Raw genomic sequence first — 25,436 nt, 5'->3', positions numbered from 1 at the left:
TTAGTCTGAAAAAATATATAAACAAGTAGCATTATATAGGTTGTGGCAGTTATGGTTAGGAATGTATATATACATAGGTTTACATATATGCATGATATGATGTCATGAAAATGAAGTCATGAATTTGAAAGGGAGCAGAGGGGTGTGTATAAGAGGGTACAGAGGGAGAAAAGGTAATGGAGAAATTCTGTAATTATATTATGATCTCAATAATTAAAAAATAATAGTACGCATGTCATTTAGAGGAAAGAACGCTGAGATCATCCAGATTGTCAGTTTGGAACTGGTTATACCACCTTCTCTGGCACGGTTCTCCACCTCTCAAAGCCTCAATTTCTTGATGGCAACACCGACTTCTGAGCAGCACCTTTACAATGCACTTGTAAGAATACCCTCTGACATATTACTATTGAATACAGATTCCAAGACATTTAGAGGTTTGTTAGGATTATACAAAAGAGATTATCTTTGTGGTATTAGAAGAGCAGTATCTTTGGGCCAGATAATGGTTAGAGGTCCCAACAGATCTAAAAGTAAATTCTAAAAGCTATAATGACAAGAGAGTAGAAACCACATGCAACTTAATCGAGTTTCGACTCACTGAGCAGGCCCTAACCAACATGCAAAAACCCAGAGGAGCATGTGGGTTCTCATTAGCTGGATGCATCTTGAAAGACTTTTTTTAAAAATATTCTTTAATTTGCTTTTGTTGTTAATGACCCGACTGAGGATTTTTAGGGTCTACCAAAGAGCCATCTTGTTTGTTAGTTCGCACTGTCTCTTTTCTTCCAAATTTCCTTTCTCTCTGTTTTCTGCCTCTTATTCCCTTACATAAATAGAGAGCTTTGCCATATGTGTAATTTGCTTCAATTTCACTCCTTATCCCCTTATAGAAAGTTGTTTTTAAGTGGACGATACCAACAGAATGAGAGGTGCTAACTAGATCAAACAGTTAATTTTGAAAAATATGAAGCCATGACACTTGTTTAGGGAGGCTTTTTAAATTTAGTTTCCAGGAACTCTATAACTCTGTGACAGTTAATTAATGTATCAGTCAGACTTGGTAAACAAGTAACTCTCCAAGTTTTACCTAGTACGACTTCCTAACCCTTACCCAAAGAATGAACAACTGGAGGTGAATTTCTATAATGGATGAGCCTTCTGTCTGAGTATGCCATTACCTCATTCATTTAAAAGTCAATTTAGAACTTATGGACAGTGCCAAATTTACAGCCCTGAGTCCAGACTCCTTTTTATAGCCTAGAGAAGAGTCATTGCATAAGTTGTCATGTTGCAAGCCTTCTGAGCCAATTCCACTCCATCACAGTCTTTTTCATGATGGGCCGAAGAGCTTCAGACATGTAGGATATCCAATAACGTTAGGGCCATTAGAGATCAGCACATGTAGCTAAAACCGACTCCCTATCACATCGTGTATGCTCAGATCACTGACAGGATCCTCTGATTTGGTAAAGGAAATCAAGTCCTATAGTCACCAAGATTTTAGCTCTTTGCTCTGTGATAACAAACTACTAATCAGGAAGCATATAAAAACGTTCAAAGAACAATTCCATAAAACATGGATAACAAAGGTCCAGAGAATAACAGATTAGATCATCTTCCCTAAGAAGAAACGATGGCATGGTTGTTTGGGGATTCAGTCTATTTGTGTGCACACCCTGTCTATAATTAGTGTTCTCTCTGGGCTTGGCAAATTCTGCTAGGGTACGATTACTTTTGCTCTTTCACAGTGTCACTGCTAAATGAGGCTGGTGACATCATTCTAGCAAATGTCCAGTGCACTAGGAAACCGAGAGGTTTGACTCAACCAGAGAAAGCTCGGGTTCAGTCATACATATCCTGAACTTCCAATCTTGTATTTTTCCTGTAGCATTTTCTGCTTGAAACACATTAACGTCTTCTATGAGGTCAATGAAAACATTTCGGAACCACCATTTGGATTACTGTTCAGCTGGGAACAAGGACAAATGGAATAAACACCAAGTATAACAAAAATGAACTTACAGAAATGTGAGAAAGATATATCCACAATAACAGAAACAAGGTCAAGGGGTCTTGCATTTGAGATGAAATAAATATTTTAAAGTTTTTTTTAAAAATATAAAGGATGTCTAGTCTTATTGTTTGTATGTGAGGACAAATATCTCAAGTATGTGCACATGTACTTCAAAGTGTAGGGTCAGGCTACAGTAATTCTTCTACACCCTTTCTTTCATAAAGGAGTTTTCAACTTTCTTGGACTGATACAAATATTATCATTCTCTTACAAACTCCTTCCTGACTCTCCAAAGACTTATTCTCTCCCTCGAGCGCTCTCTCAGGACTTGCTCAAATTGGCTAATATGAAACTTACCATTTTAATATATTTAGGTATGCATTTATCTTCTTGAGATGAAACCAGGTGTGATACTTGATTTATCCTTATAGCCATAAAACCTAGGCAATTCATAAGGTGGATACATAATTTAGATGAGATGAATTGAGTTCAAATATGACTTGTGTCTTCCATGAGATCAAATTATGCATGTAAGAAATCCAAGAGATTTAATGAATCACTTCATTATATCTGTAGCCACCATAATACTGTTGTGGAGTACTCTGGGTTAGATAGGAAATTTATGAATATATTAGATAAAACAAAACCCAATGTACGCTGGGGTTCTGGGGAAAATATGAAAGAAATGAGGTAAGTTTCAGATGCAACAAGAATTTTCTCTTTGTACTGTCTCAAGGATAATAGAGCAGTATGGTGGACAGAAAGAATGATTTCACTGAACTACCTAACTATCTGTCATCATTGTGGTACCAGTAACTACTTATGAACCAATGAATGGTTATTTATATTACAATAGCGATGTCTCTGGGACATTTGAATAGTTTCAGTACAAGGTTTAAATCTCTCTGATTTCAAACTTTCCCAGGAGTAAGGAATGCCCTATCATGTTAGAAAAGGAATGCTATTCATAAGCTGTATCTCCATTCTTTAGTCATTAGTAAAAATGGGTCATAGATCATGCCATGTTGTCTGTAACCTAGTTATAATTATGGCAGAATGGCAGCTTCAAAATCATGATTTCTTATAGAAACCTTTAAAATCTCATTAGCTTCTGATAATTATACTAATATCTAAAGCTTGAAAATCACAGACCTAATTTCAGCAGAAGATCAGGTTTGAACGTGTTCTGGAGAGGTTTTTCTCTCTTAACTTCCTGGGAACAAAAGGAGAAGGCAGCTTCAGGCTCTAATGTGACACTCTATTTCTGAGGCAGGAGAATAAGTTCAGGGAAGCATCACCTCGTGAGTGAGCGGATTCAGAAGTAGAGAACAGGGATATTAGAGCACCATCTCGGAATGAAACTCTGGGCCCGAGGAAGCCTCTTCGCTTGTGATCGATTTGCATCTCTGCCTGTGTCTGAATTCATATTCCACAAGCACAGATGGAGGTGTGATAGATTTTTTTCGAGCACATCTATTTATTCAGATACCGGATTCAGTCTCTGAGTAGGGAGATGGTGAAGGCTGCGGTGAGCAGATGGCTCATAGGCACTATGACTTTCGAAACAACGTTCTTTAAAGATAAGTGGCACAGTAATAATAATAATACTTAGCACATATATTGCACCTTTGGTCTGCCAACATTAACTAATTAATCTTCAGTAGACCCCTGTGAGATAAGTAAGTGCTTATAATTATCTCTATTATGCAGTCAAGTCAAGTAAGAATGTGTCGGCACATACTGTGGAAGACTTGGCCCAAGTTAAAGGCCGGGTGGATCCAATTTGCATGGCTCTTTAAGATTTCTGCTCTAGTAGCACAGACTAGTATTTCTAGACACACTGCAGTTTGAGGCACCAAGTAGATTGGAAGCAAGATACCATCCACCAGACATACTTCATTCAGAGGGTTTATGCTACAGAATTCTAAATTAGGCAGCAGGACAGTTGAGTCATTTCTTGAAAGTCCAAGAGGATATGGTTGGCCAGAAGCAAGAGTGAAATATATAAGGCCCTCCCCTTTGAAGGAAATATTTGGACTGCTCACATCTTTTTTAAGGCTATTCTTTAAACTATTGTACAAAATAAGGATTTTGAAGAAATTTAAGGATTCCCTTGCCATTAGCCATGCCTAAGAACTTTTCTCTGCAGGTTGTTGGAGTCTGAAGTATCGCTTTCCATTTAATGAGATTAATATCCCACTGTAAATAAAACTTCTAAGTTAAACAATGATGTCATAGGATTGCGTAAGTTCTGAAGCTTTAGTGGTGACATGCAAAGATGTCCGCCTTAGAGATCTGAAGTTTGATATTATTGAACTGTGTCATGATGTCAAGAGACCAGACCCTGAATTTTGAAATATATGAGAAAAATAAAACCCTTTATAAATTGGTACATTAATAAATAAGCCTCATCCTACCACGTATAAATGTGTAAAATACCATATATAAAATGTATGGGAATGCTCTTTATATGACATATGATAAACAAGCAATATTTTGCCCCTCATCTTCTCTCTTAGAAATGCGATTTGGGGGCAAGACACAACTTTCAAGTTTAGCTCCCTCACATATAGAATGTATCTTAATTCATCAACCATATCTAACTCCAAAGATCCAGGTCCAGCCCACATCCTCTAAACTGTGTAAATCAGTTTTCATGACTATTTCACATCTTTTAACTTTCATTACCATTACTTGAGTTTTAATTTGGGGGATATAATTACCCTTTGCCTCCAATTTTTGTTTTCCATTTTGAACTATATTCTTTTATGAAAAAGTGATCTCAAACTTAAATCTCTAAGAATAAGAGGATTAAATGAAGGCAATTTTAATGTGATAGTCAGAGCCAAATTATAGGCTGCACACAGACTCAAAGTCTTATACACAAATCACACCTGAAACCCAGGTCCAGAGAAATCTCCTTCCCTAGGAACTGTGTTCTTCCACTCCCTCGGATGGCAGTGCTTTCTCTCCCTACCTCTTTAGTCTTTCTTATTTTATATACTTTATATTAAGTGTATATCCACCCACAAAACAGCAGCCAATATCAAGTTAAATGGAAAGATATTTGAAGCAATCCCACTAAAATCAGGGACTAGATAAGGCTGCCCACTCTCTCCATATCTATTCAATATAATACCCAAAGTTCTAGCTAGAGCAGTAAGACAACAAAAGGAGATCAAGGGGAAAGAAATTGGCGAGGAAGAAGTCAAGGTATCACTATTCACTGATGATCTGATAGTATATATAAGCAACACCAAAAATTCTACCAGAGAACATCTATGGCTGATAAAAAAACTTCGGCAAACTGGCTATATATAATATCAACTCAAAAAATCAGTAGCCTTCCTTTATACAAATGATAGATGGACTGAGAAAGAAAATAGGGAAGCAACACCCTAAATAATAGGCACTAATAATATAAAATACCGTGATGTAACTCTAACCAAACAAGTGAAAGACCTGTATGACAAGATCTTTAAGTCTCTCAAGAAAAAAGTTGGAGAAGACATTAGAAGATGGAAAGATCTCCCATGCTCATGGATTGGTAGGATTAACATAGAAAAATGGTCATCCTACCAAAAGTAATCTACAGATTCAATGTAATTCCCACCAAAAAGTTCAACACAATTCTTCACAGACATGGAAAGAGCAATTCTCAATTTCATATGAAAAAAACAAAAGCTAGGATAGCAAAAACAATTCCTAGTAATAAAAGAAATGCTTGGGAATCACCATTCCTGACCTCACGCTGTATTACAGAGGAATGCTGGTAAAAAGTGCATGCATTGGTACAGAGACAGACAGGTTCATCAATGAAATAGAATGGAAGACCCAGAAATAAACCCACATACCTATGGAGACTTGATCTGTGACAAAGAATCCGAAAATAGACCATGAAAAAAAGAAAGCATCTTCAATAAATGGTGCTAATCTAAATGGCTGTCTGTATGTAGAAAAATGAAAGCAGATCCATATTTGTCACCTTTCACAAAGCTCAAGCTCAAGTGGATCAAGGACCTCAACATAAATACAGATACACTGAATCTAATAGAAGATAAAGTGGGAAAGAGCCTTGAACTCATTGGCACAGGGGCAAATTTTCTAAACAGAACTCCAATGGCTCAGGCTCTAAGATCAATAATCGATAAATGAGATCTCATGAAACAAAAAAAATTCTGTAAGGCAAAAGACACAGTCAATAGGACAAATAGCAACCTACAGATTGGGAAAAAATCCTCACTAACCCCACATCTGATAGAGGACTATATCCAAAATATACAAAGAACTCAAGAAGCTAACCTCCAAAAAACCAAAGAACCCAATTTAAAAATGGGATACAGGGCTATGTAGAGTGTTCACAACTGATGAATCTGAAACGGCAGAGATCCACTTAAAGAAATTGTTCAAGTTTTTACTGATGACAGAAATGCAAATCAAATCAAAATGACCCTGAGATTTTACCTTGCAACAATCAAAATAGCTAAATTCAAAAATCAAGTGACAGCACATGTTGGAGAGGGCGTGGAGAAAGAATAACACTCCTCTATTACTGCTGGGATTGCAAACTGGTACAACAACTCTGGAAATCATTCTTGGGGTTCAGAAAACCAGAAATAGGTCTACCTGAAGACCAAGCTATACCACTCCTGGGCATATACCCAAAAGATGCTCAACCATACCACAGGGACACATGTGTAGCAGGAATGGAGGGTCTGCACCTCCTGCAGGAGGACCTAATTGAGGACTTCCTGGGTTACCAGTATTCTTGCAGGAGGACCTAACTGAGTCCTAATTGAGGACTGCCTGAGAGTACCAAGAATTGCTAGTGCCAACAATGCCAGCCAATCAGGAATTTCTGTTTAGAAGAGATGCTTTCTTGGGACCTATAAGGTTGTGGGTGGCGGGTATTAAAGGAGAGTGCAGCAGTGCTCAGATGAGCTTGCTGCAGCATTTCTCATCTGCTCCTGGAGTCTGTATCATTGAATCTGTGCCAACTCACCCCCAACCCCGAGAGCATATGTGTTGCCTGTGTCATGGACAGCTCTCCATCCAACCCTACCATGTGCATTGCAACTTCATTTGTAATAGCCAGAAAATGGAAACAACTGCTCCTCACAAGAGGAATGGATACAGAAAATGGGGTTCATTTACACAGTGGAATACTATTCAGCAATTAAAAATGAAGACATCTTGAATTTTGCAGGCAAATTGATGGAATTAGAAAATACCACCCTGAGTGACGTAACCCGGACACAAAAGGACATACACAGCACATACTCACTGATAGGTAGATACTAGTCACGAATACCTAGGAAACAACTCACAGAACTTAAGAAGTTTAACAAGCAGAAAGGGCCAAGTGAGAATGTTTCAGTCCTACATGAAAGGGGAAAGAAAGTAGTCACAGAAGGTTGGGGGAAAGCATTCTGGGTAAGAGAAGGGGGGAAGGAGAAAAGGGGAACAGGATCAAGTATTGAGGAGGCAGATAAAAAGCCCAAAGGGCCAACAGACTGAATGGAAATATGCACCCACTGGGGGTGGAATTTGGAGGACACCTTGAAAGTATGAGAGACCTGGCGATTAAGAGTTGCCCAACAGTGGGGAGAGGGAACTCGAAGAATTCACCTCCAGTAGAAAAAGACCGGGCCTCAAGTGGAGGGCTGAGGTTACCAACACAGTAAACATTTCTGACCCAGAATCGCTCTGTCTAAAAGAACTGCAGGGACAAAAATGGAAAAGAGATTGATTCAAAGATGGTGCAATGACCAGCTCAACTTGCGATCCATCTCATGGGAAGCACCAAGGTCTAACATTATAAGTGATGATAAGGTTTCCTTACAGACAGGAGCCTGGCATGGCTATCCTCTGAGAGGCCCCACCAGCAGTTGACTGAGCCAGAAGCAGATACCTACACCCAACCATCAGACTGAAGTCAGGAACCCTTATGATTGAATTAGGGGAAGAATGGAGAAGCTGGAAAGGAGGGCAACTCCACAGAGACCAACAATCTGAACTAACCCAGACCTCTGGGAGCTCCAAGATATTGAGCCACTAACAAGGCAGGATACAGAAGCTGATCTGGAGCCCTGACACAAATACAGCAGAGGGCTGCCTGGTCTGGCCTTAGTGGAAGAAGGGGAAGGCCTCAGAGAGGGGGGGTGCATGCCTGGCGAGGAGGAGCACCTTCTCAGAAACAGGGAGGGGGAGGAATGGGATAAGGAACTGTGGGAAGGAGAGCAGGGAGGATGGCAACAGCTGGATTGTAAATAAAAGGAAAAAGTTAATGAGAGAGAGAGAGAGAGAGAGAGAGAGAGAGAGAGAGAGAGAGAGAGGAAGAAAAAAAGGAAGGAAGGGAGAAGAGAAGAAATAAAATCTTCCTATTAATGTTGTTACATAGTAACCTCCTCAAAACTGAGGTATGAATAGCAGTTCAATGAGAACATTTATATATAAATATATTGTTGATAATGATTTTATTAAAAAGTTATATTCAAATACTCCCATGAAGTCCATTCTGACTTTCTGAGTCCATAGTATATTTATGTACAGACTTTAGAAACTTCATCATCTGTATACCCATTTAGATCAATGAATGACATTTGGGATCTAATTTCTTAGCTGATGTAATTACAGTGTTCTCTTTTACAGGCCATACATACTTGAAACTCAAAGATACCATGATAACTAAACTCATACGCATACAATACAATGGCAACTTCACCTGGAATATAAACATCTTCTAACAAATATTATTTGTTTGTTTATCGTATTTTAATACTCTGTAAAATATTTTTTTCTGCCATGCCTAAAACATAAATGTTTGTAAGAATATCTTGTATGTTTACAACAATTTATTAAGCATTGAGTTACCTATGAAATCTTAAATAATTTATTTTCAGGTAAGTGATATTTAGCTTGTCTGGTGGAGAACGGAATTAGGGTTGGAAGCATATCGGAAAGCTGAAAGTGAACACTCAAGTAGGGTTTAAGGCATGAGAAAACTGAGGGATCCTGATTCTACATCTATCTACAGGAAAGTTCAACAGTGACTTACAGGTAGCGATTCCTCAGGGTCCAAAGCTAACATGGTCCATGAGCCATGAGGCCTCTTCTCTCCCAGACATTAATGTATATTACTCTAGCTGAATTGATTTGTATAAGTATTTGAGATCATACATAACCAAAGAATAATCTTATCCCTAGTATTTTTAACTCTTTCTGTAACATTTGGACCCTTTTAATGTTTAGTATATGCTTAGTACTCTGTGTCACTTAGCAGTCTAACCTCAGCTTTATTGTTAGATATCAGGGAGTGAGTAAAACAAATTGGAAAGCATTACATGATAATAGCTGGCTGAAGAGAGGCAAGAGCACTGGCCAATGAGACGATAACCAAAACAGATGATCTCTGGGACTTTTCCTACCATCTCTACACTTAATCGAGTTATTTTCTATATGTGAAAAGTCCTTAAAAATCGATGTACTTTTGATGACAGGCCTCAGGCTACCTCTCAAAAAAATCCCTCTCAGAAACCATGGCGGTCTTTATGAATAGCCGAACAATTTTAATTAGTTTCATTTTATCCACAGTAATTCATCATCCATCAGTGATTTTGGGTAGTGTTTGAAATTTTACTTTTCCTATTAATGTCAAATTTAAATGAAATAGGGGCTGGAGATTTAGCTCAGCGGTAGAGCGCTTGCCTAGCAAGCACAAGGCTCTGGGTTCGGTCCCCAGCTCCGAAAAAAAGAAAAAAAAAAAAAAATTTAAATGAAATAAACCGCAATGCAAAGTAGCAACCAGGAGCAGCCGTCTCCATCCATCAAGGACTAGTATTGATGGCAAACAGTGATGTGTTTTTCCTGCAGTGCTCAAACTTATTCACTTATATCTCTTATTATACATGAGTAATACCAGGTATCAAATCTCAGAAAGTACTATTAAAAGTAAGGAAATTCATAGCTATCAGTTTAGTTTTCTTCCTGAAATTATTAAAATAAGCTACTTTTGATTTTGATAATGAGAAAAATAAGCAAGTCGACCTCAGTGCATAACATTGGAAACCTCACAGTAATAAAAGCACATCTGAAATGTGCTTACAATTAGTTCTCGATCAATAATATACATTTTTCTTTGTTGAAATCACACAATCACACACACACACACACACACACACACACACACACACACACACCCCTGGAGGTACATTTGATTTTTTTTTAGAACACCTCCTTTCCTAATTAGAAATCCAGCCATAGGGGAATTTAGGATCCTCAAACCCATACCACCTGTATGATGGCCACAGTTCATCAAGTTTGATGTTAAAATTTCTACAGTTGAACATGAAACTTTCTTGTTTGCTAAGTGAAAACAAAACATGGTAAAATACCAATAATAAAAAGAAAATATTATTATGATATTAATGTATATCTTGAATTCGACTCTTAAGCCATAGTAGAAGTCTGGGAAAGACTAATTGTAAAGGAAAAGGAAAAAGGAGAGGGAGAGAGAGATCAACAAAAATGTTTTTCTCGTCAACACTAGTGACATTGTGTACACATCATTTTTATCCTGATGGTCACAGAAAGAGGACTGGAAAACTACCAATAATGACACAACAAAAGAAGAAAATTCAATTCTTCCACATTGATTTCACATCTGCTTTTCTGCATCAGTTCTCAGAGATCACTTTCTAGAGGATTTGTTCTCGGGTCCATGATGCTGTACAGGTGATGCTGTCTCAGCATGAATCCATCTTCTTGTTGAGGGTCCGCCAATTATTTGTAGTGAAACTAAAACAGAGAAATAAATATTACATGTTGATGGATGCTTGTCAGGAGAGAGAGTGAGGTGCTTTCAGTGGAGCTTGTCAGACACAAAAACCTTCAGCAAATCTGCATTTTCAATGGCAATGTGGCTAGAATTCTCCAGCTGCTTCACTGGTGAACCTCAAGATTTATCTCATAAATTTAAATTATAGATGACATAGCACTGGAATGGAAATAGATGACACCTTTAAAAATAAATCTAGTGCAACATTTGGGGAAAGGAATCACACATTTAGAAGGGAGAAAAGGAAAGTTCCAATGTGCCAAAAAAGAGCCTTTATTTGTTGTCCTATTTACTCTGTCTAAAATTAGCCTCTCTCTTACTTTCCCTTCTGTAGTCTCCTGTATGAAACATGCCGTGGAGGAGCTACGAAGCTTTTGTGAAACTCAAGGAGAAAGCTGGGTTGCAGCTATAACAAAATGCTTGCCAGAGTTGGAAGCCAAACTGGCAAGGTTTTCTGTTGTCTCAGCGTTTGAGTATTATTGCAATGTTATCATATCACTGAGGGAAGAATGTGGAAGCAGCAGACAGGAAGTAAGCAGCAGACAGGAAGTGAAGAACATGTGACGGAAGGGCACCTAGCTGAAGTAGAGATTTGGCTGTATTGGACAAGGCTCACCGTTAGTAGTTTCATTTTAATCCAATTATGGGAAATCTCTTAAAATTTACTCCAGAAGACCTTGATTCCAGCAATTTTTCTATTCGGATATCGGTTAAAATTAGTAAGGAATTTAGGCTTCTAAACTTTCTGTATCAGAGACTCAGTTGAACTGTAAGAAAATTTTAGCTGTGCAGGGTATGAAGAAATCTGGAGTCGAAAGGAATAGCACTAACATTATTTTACAGTGTTATACATGTATTATATACTGATGGAAAAGTCAATAAAAATTTATAACATGTGTTTTCAGAAGCTTAAGTAGAAGTCACCACATGAGCCAAAGACTCTACCCAAATCAAATCAGTTGAGACAAACAAGAAATGAAACAACATCCAGAAAAAAAAAACTTAAAGCAAAATCTCATAATGTACCACAGATATAAAAATGGTAGAGAAAAGGAATAAACAGATATTTTGCTTGCTCTAGGTGAAATATTGAACAGTTATGTCATACTACATCAGAAGCAACTACATTAGAAGAACACCACATGAAAATATAGTGGCAGTAGTTTGGTGAAGCGAGTGTGAGACGTTTACCATTTGCTTCACTTGTTCCTGTTGCATGTAATTTTAAAAACGTGCTACCTCCCAGGACCTGCGACCCTGGAGCTGCTGCCCATGCTCTGGCCCCTCCCGGTTCCCTTTTGTTCCTCCTGGCTTAACTTTTCCAAGCCTCTATCACTAACCCGGCTTCTAGTTCCTTATCACCACGACCCAACACCTTTGAATCTGCGGATAAAAACACGCGCTCAGCTTTACTACTTTCTAACTCGTCCACTAGCACAATTGCTAAGCACAGAATCCCTTGCCCTTAACGTATTAACTAGCCTGTATCAGTTAGCCTCCACTAACCTCCTAGGCTATTCGTTGGTGGCTGCGTCTGCTGGTTCTTTCCTCACTCACATCTGGCCTAAAGTATTGCATGTGGAAATTTGGAGTAGTTTTGAAAGGTACAAATCTGCCCACAGGACATGGAATTTGTCAGATTCATGCATGTCCCACATAAGAACCTCACAATAGCACATTGGTATTCTTTTCATTATCTTTGCATGCAATCATAGAATACCTCAGAAATACTGCTGCTCAGCTGAGTAATCTTTCAGCTATCAGCAAACTATTGAGGCTCTTGCTATGAGCAAATATTTTCTTGGATTCCAACAACTATGATATAATTGACTCAAGATATGTTTTAATGTACTTGGAATTTAATTTAATAGCCATGGCCATATATATTCATGTAACCATTCTACCCAATTTCTGTTATGTATTGTATGTGTGTATTGTAAATCACATAAAAAGTATTCTCCCAAGAACATTGAAAAGTGCTTAATTTGTCCTAGACATATCTGTTTCAATATTTTATTTTACTTTGATAATTTATATGCATGTACAATATATTTTGATAACATCCATACTCCACTACCTTCCTCCAACCTTTGTTGTTTGTAACCAACAAAAAGGCATAATTAAGTGACTCTGATGCGCTAAGCACACGGGTTGAGAAAAAAAAAACTTGTTCTTCACAGACCTTATAATCACTATTTAAATAATATGGGATGGAGTCAAAAGAACTGATACACCAGCTCTCTAAGTTGTAATGATTATGACTGATAAGACTTTGTAACAAGGCCCTTTAATTGATATGAATATACATACATATTGCTTTGGACAAACCTCTATATGATTCAATGAAGCTGCCATGATTGGATTTCCAGCTTTGCTGTAAGTAGACACATGAATCAGCTTAGTTTACTAATCGCTGTCTTACAGTCCTGCCTAAAACATGGATGTGAACATGCTATCTTTCTCAGGTTGTTTTTGGAATTAAATGTTGTAGACATGTACAGCATTTTAGAACAGTCCTTAGATAAATCTAGGATTCAACCAATTTTAATCCTAACTAGTAATTTATCTATGAATGTAAAAATTGCAACAAAAATCCATTCCACTTTATATTAAACAGGCCATTTCAGAAAAATAATTTTTAAACACCTAATCAAAGATTGACAACTACTAGCCATGTCGCTTCAATTCAGATCGCCATTCACACAAAGAGTATCTGGCTATCACTGTAGTTCAGGTTGTGGAAGACAATATATTTGGTCCATCATTTAAGTGAGAGAGAACTAGCTATCAAAAATGGAAAATGTAGAGACAAGGGGGTATCTTAGTAAGCACAACAAAAATATGTATGTATTAGGATATCATAAAGAGATCTATATATAATATATGATCAATTAATTTGTGCTATTAAAACTAGGAAAGAATTATGTTAGGGAATAAATATAGGTTGGATAATAGTATACATACATATAAGATGAATATCTTCTTTTTCCTTATATTTGTAATAGCACATAACTTAGAATACACGTGCAATAGCTCCATAATTGTCTCCCACCACATATACACAATGAAAGTAGTAAGAAAGGCACATTATAGCTACAGTCAACATAGCAATCTATCACAGAAAAACCATATTATTTAGTTAATCCACCAATATGGTTTGACAGGTTCTTTAAAAATAAACAAAACCAGCACATTCTGAAATTTATCAAGTGATTTTTTTTCAAATAAATATCCATGCTGTGTTTCAATGTTCTGTAAGCCTTGACATTTATGCTGAATTTGAAACTTGCTATGAAAATGGGAACTTGGATTTCTCCAAATGAAAGCCTTTCGGAGTTGATAAACAATTCTAGCTGAGGCTTAATAGATTCTCTCTAAATTTCAAGTCCAAATGTCAGAGTTAGAGACTATGAAGACTGAAAAAGTAGACACTTTGTTGATGTTTTCCCTCCTATTACTGTTTTATAAAGGTTTTTGTTCCAACTGAACACAACACATCAGATGGTCTCTAGTTAGCACTGGCAGGGAAAAAATGAATTTTCAGAGTTCAAAGAGACTAAACAGATAGAGCTAACAGGGCCTGAGGATATCAGCTTTTGTATATCTTTCTCATATTTAGTAGTGTGCATAAGACTAAGTGGGCTCTGGGTAGAGAGCATTATATTAAGAGTGTAAATACTCCCTGAAACAGATGTCATATTTTGAGAACTCTGACAGAAACAAGGGACTGAGGCCAAACTGACATTTACTTAGCAATCAACAAAAGTCTGTTAACTCATCTACAGTATTGATGGTGCTGGGCATATTTAGTGCAGTTGACCAGACTAACATGGAGAAGGATCAGAAGAATATAAAGACTCCTTCAAAGCCGTTGGAAAATGAATAAATGAGATGAGATAATTGTATCATACACTTCTTGTCCGATTGCTGTTAACTCCAGCAGTCATGACCAGGAGTTTATTGTATAGCGCAATCTTGTGATTAAGAACTGGATTCAAGTTCATCGGAATGGAATGACATGAACTCACCATGCTACTTCTTCAGAAATAACTTATGAATGCTTACAGAAGAACTAGATTATGTGACAAAAGTTGGCTCTGGGAATCATATAAAATATATTATCGATTACTTTTGGCATTTAAAGATATAAGAAGAACATTTGGGGAAACTAGTCCCAAATTATGTGGCAATAAAGAAATTGCTAGGCTGCTTTTATTAAGAAGACTCAAGATATTTGGCTTGAAGTCCGAATGTTTTGTCATATTATTTAGACTATGTTTCTTTCAGAAAGGAAGCCTTTTCCTAAAGGCCTCTGTATGTAATCGTTAATGTAATGTTCTAAAAGAAATGAACCTAAAGGAACAGAATAAAATTCTCAGAATTAGCTAGGAGGTCATTAAATGGGAAAAAGAACAACAAAAATCCAAAAAGCTCAAAGTTCACATGAGCTACTGATTCTGTCCTCTGCCATGCGACATCAGCTTATTACCCCAATTCTGACCCAAAAGAGGATAAACAGTTAGTTGCTTGGCAACAGGATTGCTGAGAAAAGAGGTAGAATTTGCTATAATGTAGGTCTTTGTAGATCATAAAACCTCTAAAACCAGCAACTTTCTATGATTTTTGCCTTGGGTTATAATAATACTGGCATTAAAATATTTAATAGAATATCTTTCAAGTAGCACGATGTTCAACATGTATTAAGGTCTATTTTGCTTTATTTCTTTATTGTTTCTCATTTCTCCGCCTTCTCCTCCTATTTCTTCTTCCTCTTCTTTCTTCCCTGTCTTCTGCTCCATTTCATCTTCCCCTGGCTTCATCTGAGTGTGGATTTGGTGTGTGTATGCATGTTCTCCTATATGTATGCAAGTGTAAGTTCATGTGTGTGGAGATTTGTCTGGAGGCCTACAAGTGATGGCAGTGTCTGCCTATGCCATTATCCAACTTTTATATTGAACCAGAGTCTCTCTAATCATCGACTAATCTGGTTAGCCAGCTTCGTTGACTGTTCCCTGACTGACGCTAGAATTGCAGGCAGTCTCCCATGCCCACTTAGCTTTTACATGAGTTCTGAGAATCCCAAATCCAGAATTTTGCTTGTACAACAGTTTTTTTTAATGGGTTATCTCTCTCCAGCCTTACCTTAGAAAATGCTTAGAGAGCTTTTGTAAATTATAGAATATGTGAATTATATATATTTACATGTAATGAAAAATATATTCAAGAAAAATAGTATATATATAACATGTTATATATTTTTAAAGTGAAAAATGATTATAAGGTGTATACACAAAATTTCAGCATTCTATCTCAAATAATACACAAGTAATACAACTTTTTAGGTGAGTAAAATAGTATTCAAACTATTTGCTAGCATATTTAGTGAATGTATGCTTGTGCCGTCAGCTTCTCAGATCTCACGGTAATAAATAAAATGGACTATTGAAGATATCCTGAGACAAGTGACTTCCAGCTAGATGGGAGGGTGAGCTTTTGGTATTGCTTTAATATATGTGTACTTGATTTAAAAGTTAAATTCACTGCACAGTTAATAAGAAGGGCTGTTACACCACGTTCATTTATAACTGCTTTAAATCAACTTGAGCATTGTACGAAAGGAGGTGGCCCATCGATTCAGATTGCATTAGGGAAAGCAAAAAAATTTTAAAAAAAGTTCACAGCAAGAACAATAGTTCCAGACACCACAGATGGAAATTGAAATGTGGTGTTATACAGCACATCAGGAGCCAGCTAAGGTAACTGTGCCGCAATCTGTGAGTTACTCTCGTGAAAAGATCCCTTGGCATTTCCCTAACAGGAGCAGAGTGTGAGTGCCAGTGTTTTGACTTGCTCCTGTCTTCCAGTGTGTGAGCTCCAACCACCAACCCAACATTTCACAACTTAAATGATTTTAAGGTTAATCAATTCACATTATTAGTTTTTCACAAACATGCGTATCAGTAAATACAGCAGCAATCTCTGAGGTTCTGCTACAAGATCACTAGGGAAGATAGAGCCTACCCCTGAGCCACACGCACAGTAATTCTATCTTCTTTTACTTTAGAAATTGGAGGGGGGGTTGACTGTATTTTTTTACATTATCCAATGTTTAAACTAGCCAAGTGCTTTTATGTGTGTCAACCAACTTCAGCACATGAGTGTACATGAAAGGGAGATCTGGGCTTGGATGTACTATGTATGCCATGCCCCCCAGACGTACTTCAAAAGCTTTTTCTGATAAATTCTTTCTTTTATGAGAACGTGAAGTATATTTATAAAATGCAGATGCATACTTTAAATTATAAATAATTTTGACGTTTTTATCAACAGTTGAAAAAGTTTTAAACTAATGAGAGCTAAACAGCTCACAATAATTTATTTAAATAATCACTAACTGATCTAATACTTAAAGTTTTTTTTTACATTAATTCTGCCTTATATCATATTTTAAATATATGTAAATATTTAGTGGGATGCCACAGTCACTTATATAAACTTAGTTTCAAATTTGCTTTTTAATTTATCACTTTTGTCCAGTTACTCTTGTGATTCTATCACTTAATCCATGTCAGTCACATATATATGGTGCATCAAACTATGGGCTGGCATGCAAGATTAATGGACTATATTCACATTGGTTAACACTGGTGAAGTATATTTTTGCTGATTTCATTACTATTTTAACTCACTTAAGAATATCTAGTTATGTGTCCATTAAATTGTTTTTAGTTTTGAGATATAAATTTAAGAGTATAGGAAAGTGGGGAAGACTTGGGAGGATTTCAGAGTAAAACATAATCAAAACACAATATATGAAGAAAATTTTTGAATAAAGTAGGTGGGGAATAAGCCTCTGTTCTCTCTAGAACTTCCTAAGAAAATTAAATGCAGCTTTTCTATTTTTTTTTTTCGGAACTGTGAAATGAAGAAATCAAACACAAAGCTGGGCAGTACTTTGCAAAGGCTCCTCTCTTTAAGTAAAGATGTATTTAATTTTATATAATGAGTGTGTATGTTTCTTCCTGCTATCTGTATGTTCATGGATATGTGTGTGTGGGATACCCACAGACACCAGAGGAGGGCCTTGAGTTCCCTGAAACCAGAGTCACTTACTGAAGGTGTCAGCCACAGTGTATGTGCTGGGAACCTAACCTCGTTCTTCCACAGAACAAATGCTCATAACTGCTGATCCATGTCTCCCGAAAACTTCACTTTGCTATGTACATTTCAGTCACTTGATCCTTTCCCAATGTTTAGGGATAAATAGGATTCCTCCTCAGAATTAAGTACTGGTTTGGAACAAGGAGCAGGACTAAACCATCTTGAAAAAATATACTGGTATTAAATTACAGTTAGGAATAGTGATTTGTCAAATTAATACATTGTCACATTCGGAGGATAGTGTGAAATTAAAGAAGGCAAATGAACGCAGCCACTCAGATGGCTCAGTATGCAAGGACACTTGTTATCAGGCCTTGCTTCCGGGCTTAATGAGCATGTGTTCAATCACCAGGACCAGCAGAACAGGAAGAGATCTCATTCCTTTAAGTTGTCCTTTGACCTTCACATACATGCTATGAAGTATGTGCTGAAACACACACACACACACACACACACACACACACACACACACACACACACACTTGTATACGTATGCAGGCATGGATGTGTATGATTAAATATGAAGAAAGGATATGACAATAAAGAAAATAATAGATAAATTTGGAGAGCTTCAAACAAACACACACATACACGCAGTAATGGCCACAACATGCTATATTTGTTCAATTGCACTAGAATTTTGAAAATGCATATCAAAATTAAGATCTAAAAATTTCAAGTCTAAACCAGCAAATCACGAGGAGTTATCAAGTTGTTTTGGAGCATTTCCACCACATTGTGTTTGCTAACCATACAGACCTTAACTCTGATGTGTACTATGCAGGAGCGGAAGGGAACACAGAGTAGAACACAAAGGAACGTTTGCCTTATGAAGAAGGCAGGGAGCAGCAGGATGCACCTTGGGGCTTTAACATGATCAGATATGGACTGGTGTTGACTTCTGCAATATTCTTTTTGTCAGGCACAATGGAGAGTGCTGAAAACTCAAAGGCATGCAGAAGCACCACTTACACCAGTGCCCACAGCACTGGAGTGGAGGCAAATTCAAGAAGAGGAGAAACACTCTCATTTAAAGCCACAAGCACCCTGAGTTCATCCTTATTAATGGGCTGAAACTCCTTTAGGGAACAAAAGAGGGTTGAGGCAGAGACAAGAAATCCAAAATAGACATTTTCAGAATATTGCTATGAAGAGAGATTGCTGCAATTTAACCACTGAGCTGAAATCTGAAATCTTTAAAGTACGTTTTTAGTCTGCTGATTCTGACCTCCTACAGGCCAATTAGAGCTAAATAATTGTTGTTGGTATGACAACCTCAGGGAGAAACAAAAGACTTCACTTTCTTTAAGTGAAGCCACAAAGTTATTCTTGAGAACAGAAAATAAGAAGAGAGGTGGCAGCAAAAGTGTGGTAGTTTATAATGCCCTCTGAACAGTGACATTTGCTTCAGATGTGGTTTAGATCATGATAGGTCACAAAGCACCAGCATAGAGAACATCGCTGATTTGTGCATTTCCATTGTCTCAAATCAAAGCAATTATCAAAGCAAAGACTGATCATTGAGTTTATGTGAACAGCAAGCTACTCCAGCACCATTTCAAAGTCGTGAGTCTTAGGCCTGATTTAGTGTCACATTTCAATAGCAGATATGCTACTGGCTCTAATGGCAAAAACCTAGGCACATTGATGCTGTTTTTCAAGAAGTAAATGATTGCTTTGCAACTATATAAATGCATTGTATAAATGAAAGCACCTACAGTCTTTGTTGTTCGACATTGATATGTTCCTCTTGACTTTTTAATACTATTGAAGTATTCCGATGCACTAAAAGCTATCCACACTGGTAGTTAATTTGATGAGTCTGACTCAGAATATGATCCACACAACAGAGTTTATAGAAATATACATTACTCCTCAAATGCTTGTGTATCTCAATGTCATCTGGCCTTCTATCTCCCACCTGACAGTTTGAAAATCACTATATTTCCTTCCACTATAGATTAATTTGCATGTTCTGAAAATGTTTGTATACAGAATTAGGAAGCATTTCTAGTTGACTTTTTCAGTTATTATAACCTTTTTCATATACCCACTGAATTACAATTTTTATTATTTAATAGATGTATAATATATTGTCACTGGATTTTGAGTCATTTGTTAATTAAAGATTATAGACATTTATTTAATTTTGACTCATAAATGAATTTGCTATCAAAGTTTATGAAAATATGTGGATGCATGAGATCATGTCTTTGACTAAATTTAAATAAAATGGCTGCATTTAATGGTTGGCTATGAATTCTACATTTTGGTCACCAAGATATTTTCTAAAGAGGTTATAAATTCTCATTCCCATTACCAATACATAAGTCTAAGCATTATATATTTTAATTATTAGTAGCTCACAAAGTTACTTTAATTTTAACCAACTTAATAGTCTGGTGGAGAAAAAAGCAAAACAAACAAACCAACATGAAGAACAAGCATCCTGAGTGCCCACGTGAGGTAACTCAGACCCCAAAATACAAATACGGTATGGTATGTGTTCTCTAATGCATGCATGGATGTTAGCACTTAAAGATTGATAAACATGCCACATTTCATATAACCACAAGGTTAGGTATAAAGTACCAGTGGGGAAGAAAGGGTCATCCAAGGGATATGTGTGTGTGTATATGTGTGTGTGTGTGTGTGTGTGTGTGTGTGTGTAACATCTAAACACCCATCAAATAATGGGGGACATTTTCACTGCTAATATATATATATGATGTGTTAGTCAAAGGAGCCCCATGAAAACCCCCAAAGAACAGGGGATATTGCCTAGGCTATTTAATGCTCTCCATAACTCCATAACCAACAGTAAGGTCCTATTCCTGTAGACAACTCATTGAACATGGAGACGTCAGGCTGATACCTAAGTACAATATTTAATCCTATTGACTAGTGTTCATGATTGTGAAAGATTCTCTGCATGCTACCAGAGGAGAAAGGAAACTATCAACCCAGCTATATAAATTCTATGATCTATAAAAGTGACCTGCCTACATGATACACTGTTGGAGTAATGGTAGAAATTTTGTGAGAATAACCAACCACTTTCTAATTGGATTTAAGACTCACTTCATAAAATGGAATGTATGCTTGAGACTCCTTAGGTGACCAAGAAACTAAGAGGAGATCGGGCATTGGCCTAGTAAAAAGTCAACTACAATTCATCTACTAAAGGAAGAGATCAATAAAATAACTCCTGAAGACATTTTTTATCCCTTCAACCATCATCAAACGATCTTTCTCTTGAAGTAGATGGGAACTAATATAAAGACTTACAACAGGACACTGTTTAGAGAGTGAAACACTTTGACATACAGTCCTAAATGAGAAGTTTCCATAAAACCCCTTCCCTCAGGGCTCAGGAAGCTATACAGACAGGGAGGTAGAAATACTGTAAAAGCTAAAGGGGATAGATGACAGCAGGAAAACAGTGTCCTTCCGAAGATGAAAGACTGACACGCATATAAGTTCATAGACAAAATGGAAATCTGTATAGTACCTGGACAGTTTCAAGACAGATGGGGTCCCAGGGCTGAACGGAAGAAGGGACATGAACTCTGGTGCCTAACTAAGAAGCTATCTGCCATTAACACCAGCCAGCAAAGGAAAAGTCTGTTTACTTCAATGCCATCTCACCAGAAATACACACACCACATTTACCTGTAGGCATAGAGGAGTACCTGCCTACATAGAGCAGTAGATGGCTAACATAAAACAAATCCAATGGTGTTTGTGTTGAGTTAATAGTTAATGTTGTCGCTGTTGTTGTCTCATATTGATTGATTTGATTGATCTCATGGCTTTTTGCTTGTTTTTTGTTTGTTTGTTTGTTTTGTTTTATATGACAGCTTCTGTTTTTGTGTTGAAGTAGCTTTGTGTGTGTTTGTGTGTGAATATGTGTTTCTCTGTGTTCCTTTTACTTTTACATATTTAAAAATGTTTTGTTCATTTGTTTGCAAGTTGGATGGGTAAGAATGTAAGAAAATCTTGTAAGACAAGTTAGAGAGGAAAATCTCTGATCAGAATACACAGAACGTGTTCAACAAAAAAATGAAAGAGAAGAAACAGTATAGAATTTTCTAGTTCCATTCATTTGCCTAAGAATTTTATGAAGTCATTGATTTTTCCTTAATTAAATTTTAATATCTTGGATATTATATGTATTTACATTTCAAATGTTTTCCCTTTTTCCCACCATACCTCCTCTCTCTCCCCCTGCTTCTATGTAGATGCTCCCATTACCAACCACCCACTCCAAACTCAATGCCCCGACATTACCCTACATTGGGATATGTGAGCTTTCACGGGACCAAGGGTTTTTCCTCCTATTGATGCTAGACCATGTCATCCTCTGCTATATATGTGGCTGAAGTCATGGGTCCCTCCATGTGTACTCATTGGTTGGTGGTTTAGTCCCTGGGAGCTCTGGTGGGGTTTGATTGGTTGATATTGTTGTTCTTCCTATGGTGTTGCAAATTCTTCAGCTCCTTCACTCTTTAACTGCTCCACTGGGTTCCCTTTCTGCAGTTCAATGGTTAGCTTTAACCATCCTCATATGTATCAATAGGGCCCTAGCAAAGCCTCTCAGGAGACATCCATATCAGGCTCCTGTCAGCAAGCATTTCTTGCCATCAGCAATAGTGACTAGATTAGGTGACTGCATGTGAGATGGATCAACAGGTGGGGCAGTCTCTGGATGACCTATTCTTCAGTCCCTGTTCCACTCTTTGTTCCTACACTTCCTCTTGTGACTATTTTATTCTCCCTTCTATGAAGGAATGAAGCATCAACATTTTGGTCTTACTTCCTGGGCTTCATATGATTTCTGAATTTTTTTCTTAGGTATTCCAAGGTTTTGGAATAATAACCAATTATCAGTGCATACAGACAATATGTATTCTTATGAAACTGGGTTACCTCACTCATGATGATATTTTCTAGTTCCTGTCATTTGCCTAAGAATTTCATGTAGTCATTGTTTTTAATAACTGAGTAGTACTCCATCATGGAAGATATACCACATTTTTGTATCCATTCCTCTGTTGAAGGTCATCTGTGTTCTTTCCAGCATCTGGCTATTAAAAATAAGTTGCTATGGACAAAATGGAGCATGAGTCCTTGTTATATGTTGGAGCATATTTGGATGTATTCTAAAGACTGGTACAGCTGGGTCCTCAGGTACTATTATTTTCTAAGGAACCACCAGACTGTTTCGCAGAATGGTTATACCAGCGTGCAATCCCGCCAGCAATGGAGGAGTGTTCCTCTTTCTCCACATCCACACCAGCATCTGCTGTCAACTGAGATTTTGACCTTAGTCATTCTGATTGGTGTGAGGCATATCTCAGGGTTGTTTTAATTTGCATTTCCCTGATGACTAAGGATATTGAACATTTCTTTAGGTGCTTCACAGCCATTTGGAATTCCTCAATTGAGACTTCTTTGTTTAGCTCTATACCATATCGTTAATAGAATTATTTGATTCTCTGAGGTCTAACTTCTTGAGTTCTTTGTATATATTAGATATTAGCCCTCCATTGAATGTAGGGTTGGTAAAGACATTTTCCCAATCTGTTGGTTGCTGTTTTGTCCTATTGATAGTGTCTTTTGCCTTACAGAAACTTTGCAATTTTATAAGGTCCCATTTGTCAATTCTTGATCGTATAATATAAGCCATTGGTGTTCTGTTGAGGAAAATTTCCCCTGTGCCTGTGTGTTCCAGGCTCTTCCCTACTTTCTGTTCTATTAGTTTCAGTGTATCTGGTTTTATGTGAGGTTTTGGATACACTTGGACTTGAGCTTTGTACAAGGATATAAGAATGAGTCAATTTGCATTCTTCAACATTGCTGAACTCCAGTTCAACCAGTAGCATTTGTTGAAAATGATGTCTCTTTTCCATTGGATAGTTTTTATTCCCTTGTCAAAGATAAGTGACCATAGATTTGTGGGTTCAATTCTGCATCTTCAATTCTTTTCCATTCATATACCTACCTGTTTTTGTACCAATACCATGCAGTTTTTCTCAAGATTGCTCTGTAATACAGCTTGAAGTCAGGGATGGTGTTCCCCAAAAAATTCTTTTATTATTGAGAATAGTTTATGCTATCCTGGGTTTTTTTGCTTTTCCAAATGAATTTGCAGATTGCTCTTTCTAATTCTATGAAGAAATCATTTGCAATTTTGGTGAGCATTGCATTGAATCTGTAGATTGCTTTCAGCAATGTTACCAATTTTACTAAATTAATCCTTTCTTTCCATGAGCATGGAAGTTCTTTCCATTTTCTGGCATTGTCAATTTGTTTTTTGAAAGACTTGAAGTTCTGTTTTTTATTGGACTTTTTTATTTACATTTCAAATGTTTTCCCCCCATCGTCTGCTAGCTACATATGCATCAGAAGCCATGGTTCTGTCCATGTATACTCTTTGGTTGGTGGTTTAGTTCCTGGGACCTAGGTTGGTTGGTATTGTTCTTATGGGGTTGCAAACCCCTTCAGCTCCTTCAGTCCTTTCTCTAAGTCCTCCAATGGGGACCCAGTTCTCAGTTCAATGGTTGGCTGTTAGCATTCGCTTCTGTATTTGTCATGATTTGGCAGAGTCTCTCAAGAGACAGCTATATCAGGCTCCTGTCAGCATGCACTCCTGGCATCAGCAATATTGTCTGGGTTTGGTGGTTGTATGTATATGGGCTGGTTCCCCAGGTGGGGCAATCCCTGGATGGCTATTTCTTCAGTCTCTGCTCCAAACTTTGTCTGTGTACTTCCTCCTATTAATATTTTTGTTCCCCCTTCTAAGAAGGACTGAAGCATCCTCACTTTGGTTATCCTTCTTCCTGAGTTTCATGTGGTTTGTGAATTGTATCTTGGATATTCCAAGCTTTTGCTTAATATCCATTAATCAGTAAGTACATCCCATGTCTTGTGTTTTTCTTTGTTTGTGGGTTTTGGTTTTTTGTGATTGTATAACCTCACTCAGGATAATATTTTTAGTTCTATCCATTGGCCTATGAATTTCATGGTGTCATTGTTTTTAATATCTGAGTAGTACTCGATTGTGTAAATGTACCGCAATTTCTGTATTTCTCTGTTGAAGGACATCTGGGTTCTTTCCAAAGAAAGAATATCTTCTGGCTATTTTAAATAAGGCTGCTACAAGCACAGTGGGACATGTGTCCTTATTATATGTTGGAACATCTTTTGGTTAAATGCCCAGGAGTGGTACAGCTGGGTCCTCAGGTAGTATAATAGCCAATTTTCTGAAGAACTGCCAGACTGATTGATTTATAGAGTTGTTGTACCAGTTTGCAATCCCATATCCTTGCCAGCATCTCTTGTCCCCTGAGTTTTGATCTTAGCCATTCTGACTGATGTGAGATGGAATCTCAGAGTTGTTTTGATTTGCATTTCCCTGAT

Source organism: Rattus rattus, chromosome 3 (assembly GCF_011064425.1).
Source record: "Rattus rattus isolate New Zealand chromosome 3, Rrattus_CSIRO_v1, whole genome shotgun sequence".
Lineage (NCBI taxonomy): Eukaryota > Metazoa > Chordata > Mammalia > Rodentia > Muridae > Rattus > Rattus rattus.
The sequence above is the reverse complement of the archived record's forward strand: the minus strand, read 5'-3'. Positions refer to the sequence as shown.